The 5539-nt window shown below is 30.1% G+C and overlaps 1 pseudogene; it reads left to right on the forward strand.

Annotated features, from left to right (window-relative positions):
- Positions 1-3519: 3519 nt before the first annotated feature.
- LOC125843790 (acylsugar acyltransferase 3-like) lies at positions 3520-4826 on the forward strand (annotated as a pseudogene).
- The last annotated feature ends 713 nt before the right edge of the window (positions 4827-5539 follow it).

Raw genomic sequence — 5539 nt, forward strand, 5'->3', positions numbered from 1 at the left:
TGGTGGTGGAGCAGGGTAGGAAAACAATTTAACTTTTATTTTTTAAAAAAATATTTTTTTTTTGAGATAATAATACCTTAATCTTTACTTAATATTAATATCTTATTATTTAAGTTAATATTTTAACATGGGCGTTATGCATCAACACATGGCTATGCCTAACAAACTTATCAGTTCAATTTGTATAAAGAATACCTCTTTTATGAGCAGAAGCAGAATTAAATTAATTTTTTAATAGATATTAAAAATATTTTATTTTTTTAAAAATAATTTTGTTACTAAAGTACATTGATACTTGCATTTTTTTCCGTAATTTGACTCTCAAAAGCACTTTTAACAAATATTTATCAAACACAATTTGCTTATGAAAATCACTTTTCAAATGAATTAGACAAACACAACTTTTTTTTTTTCAAAAGTAGTTTTTTGAAAAGCTATTTTTATAAAGTCAATTTAAAAATAAGTAATTTTTAGCAGCAATGTCAAACTGACTCGTAATCTAACAAAGGTATGAGAGTGGGGGCTTGAGGATGTGATATTCAAGAAGTATGCATTGGGGGCGTTAGGTGGATAGGGATGATATAATAAATATACAATATTATTTATAGAACTTATTTTTTCAACCTTTCGTTAAATAAGTCATTTTTCTTATTTTTTTAATAACTTATCTTTCTAAAAAAATTAATATTTTTCTCCATACCATAGGGCAAACGCACTTAATTGTGGATTTATTTGAGATTTTCCTCTAAAGTTTTAGCTGAACTAGAAAACACGCCATTAGGCTCCTTGTTAGTTTCACTCCAACACATACCTAGGAAAGCGTATGACTGAACGTATATTCAATTTGGACGCTGCTATTTAATTTGTATTCGTGTTTAATATATTTTTCACACGGTTACTCATTTCAAATAATTTCAGATATATGGTATTTGAAATTAGTTTTGACAAATCTAACTTCAAACGCAATATTTAAAATTTTATATGATTGAAGTTTAATTATTTTTATCAAACTTATGTTATTCTATCCGAAGTTCATACACATATAACTAACATCACAGCAATACAAAAATAATTAAACTATTTTTTACAATATTAATTATAAATATATGTTTATTAATTAATATATTCTCAAATAATATGTATCTTAAATACCTAATTTAGTATCATTTATAAAGGCTTTTGTCTATCATATAGTAACTTTAAATTCTACCAACTCCACCTAACTTTCGGCGTCCAATTTTTTTTCTTGTTTTGTGTTAGATATTTACATATCAAAAATATATTTTACTTGCCGCCACATGACATTTTTTAAAATATAATTTTTTATTTATGTTATATTTGGTACATAAGTAGAAAAAAATTCCTAAAAATATATGTACATATCTAACACAAAACGAGAAAAATGTAAAAAAAATAATAAATATATTAGTGGAGGGTTAAATAGGATGTGATAGAATTTTATTTTAAAATTATAAAATAAAATTATATCAATTTTATCAATTGTAAAAAAAAATAAAATTATATCAATTTTTTTTGGAGGGGAGGGGGATTTTATTGGGTGGTTTGGTGGAGGGGGGGGGGGGGAGGATGAAGAACGAATTTTTTTAAAATATATTTTTTTTAAATAAAAAGAACGGGGGATGGAGGGGGGGGGGGGGGGGAGGGGGTGGAGGGGGGTAGGAAAAACAATTTAAAATTTATTTTTTAAAAAAAATAATTTTTTGGGGATAGTAATACTTTAATCTTTAATTTGTAATTAATATTAATAGTTTATTATTTAAGTTTTGTCAAGAAGGAATATTTTATTCAAGTGGAGGGTGCACTACACACCACTGAGGTATGTTTCTCAAACTAATAAGTGATAGTTTAGGTTTGAAACTGACACTCTCAATAATTTAGGTTTGAAACTCAAAAAGGGGATAGCTTAAGTGTTTTTTTTTACACTTATCTCTATTTTAATTGATTTTTTTTACTCGATACAAAGTGTAAAAAGCAATTTTATTTTGTAATTTGTTGTTTAAAATAATTATAGATAATTTATGGTTATAAATTATTTCATCAAAGATAAAAATTAAAATGTTAAAGTAAAATTATTTCAAAATATAGAAAAGTGATATTTTATGACGATGGACTAAAAATAGTTACATAAATGTGTTCTTTAACTTGATCTCAGTTAGCATCTATGCTCTCTAAATTTGAGCATGTACTAGTAGACACTTAAACTTGTTTAAACAAATAGACACATGTATTCTACTTAGCATTATACACGAATTGCTCGTTGCTTGGATGCCCTGCCTACTATACGAATATATATGTATATTAGTTACATATATACAATCATTTGACAGATATACATATACAATTCGCCTCTCTCCGCTATTTGCCCTCTCTCACTCGCCTCTTTCTTCCCTCTAACATGTAGCTGCGAATTAAAAGTAGCAAACTATAGCTATGAAGTATAATTAAGTTATTTTTGAGTGGCAATATGTGAAAATTCCCCTTTAAATAATCCCTCCCTCAACAATATTACGTAATTTGATCAGATTTCATTATAAAATTTGAAAATTTAACTTTTATTTTCGTAGTAAAAAAAAATATTTTATTAATTACTTAGTAGAAAAGCAACACCACCATCGTTTAAGGCAAAACAAATTACTAAATAAATAATATAAATTGGCCTTCTTATTTTATTTTATCTCTTCCATGTGGGGGTGATGCTTAATTAGTTCTGCTTAATTTGAATTGCAATGAAATCGAAAAGTTGACTTTGAATACAATAGCTGATCGACTCAATCGTCCCCATGTTAATTGATTTCAAAGTGCCTACATAATTTGTGGATCACTAAATTTATTATTGTTGATTCGATATTACGTAATCAGTGACAAATATTTTGAAATTCGTGATTTTAAGTTATTGAATTCTAACTATAAGTATATATTAAATATTTTTATAAAAAATAAATATAAAATTTGAATCAAAATTATTTGGTTCAAATAAACTCTGCACTCTAGCTTCACCGTAATGTATATACCACCAAGATATAAAATGTATCGATAAACTGAAATCATGCTATTTTAACCAACTAAATTGCACTCCCTCTATCTTATATTTTAATTGATGTTGTTTGCCTCGATACAAAGTGTAAAAATAATAACAAAAAGATTTTTGTAATTTGTAGTTTAAAATAATTATAGATAGTTGTATAGTTTTAAATTATTCCATTAAAGATAAAAATTCAAATGTTAAAGTTAAATTATTTGAGAACATAGAAATGTGATATTTTTTTTATGACTAACTAAAAAAAATACATAAATGTGTTCTTTAACTTGATCTCAGTTTGCATCTATGTTCTCCAATTTTAAGTGTGTATAAGTTGATACTTAAATTTGTTAACACATATATTCTATGTGACATAATACACCTGGAGCGCCACGTAGGACACGAATTGCTCGTTGCCTGGATGCCCTTCCTACTATATAAGTATTGAACACCTATCTACATCAAACTCAAAAGGAAATATGGCAGCATCAAGACTTTTATCTTTTGCTGAAAAGATTATTACGCCTAATTGTCCTACCCCTTTTTCACTTGGGCGTTACAATCTTTCTGTAATTGATCAAATCATGTTTCCAGTCTACATGCCAATTGCAGCGTTTAATCCTTTCCCCTCAAAAACACCACAACAAGTATCCAACATTATTGAAAAATCACTATCCAAAGTTTTGTCATCTTACTATCCATTTGCTGGAACACTCAGAGATAACACTTTCGTCGATTGCAATGACAGGGGAGCCAAATTTATGAACGTTCGATACGATTGTCCAATGTCTGAAATCGTCAATCTTCCCGACATTGGCCCTGAATATCTACCCTTTCCTAAAGGTGTAGCTTGGGGTCGAACTTCAGACGAGAAAAGTTTACTTTTTGTTCAATTAAGCCATTTTAATTGCGGCGGATTAGCTATGAGTGCTAGCCTATCACACAAAGTTGCTGATGGATGCACACTCTGTAATTTTATTAGTGATTGGGCTTCTATAGCTTGTGATCACAACGCGAATATACCGTCCCCTCAAATGATCGGATCGCCCATTCTTCATCATTCACTAACATGCCATCCACTGAAAGTTTCACGGATACTGTGGTTGATGAAATTGACAATCAACCCCTTAGTAGAAAAAGGTATGTATTTTTCAATTCTAAACTCGAGAAGCTGAAAACTCAAGTGGAATCAGAAACAGGGGTGCAAAATCCAACCCGACTTGAAGTGTTGTCCGCACTAATTTACAAGTGCGCTGCTCGAGCAAACTCGAGCTCCTTTAAACCATCCATGTTACTACTAGCTGTGAATTTACGTCCAATATTGGATCCACCACTACCAACACGGGCAATAGGGAATATTCTTAGTATGATCAAAGTGACAGCAATGAGTGAGGATGAAATGACAATTGCCAGAGTGGTTCGCGAGATAAGAAAAGCTAAAGATGAATTGAAGAAGGAGGACCATGTGAAGGAAAGCAAGCTAGTGTCGCTTTGGTCTGAGTTGTCATCGATGGGTAATGAATTTGAATTGTATAGAAGTACCAGTGTTTGCAATTACCCATTGAATAACTTGGATTTTGGATGGGGAAAGCCAAACATGGTAACAATTCCAATAACTGGGATTGGAAACAGCTTCATTTTTATGGATAATCAAAGTGGAGATGGGATGGAGGCAATTGCTGCATTACCAGAAAAAAACGTGACTCGATTTGAGAATAGCAAAGAGCTCCTCGAGTTTGCTTCTCCAATTGCTAATCTTAATTAAATAGTACAACTCATGATTATGGAGTCGATGAGAATTAGAAATAATAAGAAGATGAAACGTAACTGTTTCACAAATAGAATCATGTGGTTCAACCTCATTGCTGCTTTCATGGCTCCCATTGTGATTCCCTTTGCAGTTCATACCTTCACATGACCCTATATATCATATTTGACAAAAAGAAAGAAAATAAGTCAAAGTAATGATATATATCATAGTTGCTGAACTTTTGTAACGTCATGATGAATGGTTTGGGCAACTTACATAAATTCCATTAGTTTCAGAGTTAATTACTTAGATACATTTTAGCTTGCAATATTATGGATCTTATCAAATCTTTCCTTTTGGCTGAATTTTCTTGACAAAACTTGATTCACCTTCTTCACATGTATGATAATCTGCTTTCTTCACCCAATCTTCATCACTGCTGCTTGTCATAGTTAAAAATAAAGTTTAAAATATATGAGTTAAAAATGATTTAAAAATATTTTCTTTTTATTTTTAAAGATGCAGTAACATGAATGTTGAAAATATGATTTAAATCTCTTATTCACATGTAGTTAGATAAAAATCATCTTTATTATCAAATTGGTTGCAAATTGATTTGAAACTACTTGAACCTGTCTTCAACCTCATTCAAGCAGTAGATCATTGAACCATCAGATCTTTGAACCATATGCTCTGATACCACTTGTTGGGTTATGAAGGAGATTAGGGCGTTATGCGGATGGTTGACA

This window comes from Solanum stenotomum, chromosome 11 (genome assembly GCF_019186545.1).
Source record: "Solanum stenotomum isolate F172 chromosome 11, ASM1918654v1, whole genome shotgun sequence".
In the NCBI taxonomy this organism is placed as follows: domain Eukaryota; kingdom Viridiplantae; phylum Streptophyta; class Magnoliopsida; order Solanales; family Solanaceae; genus Solanum; species Solanum stenotomum.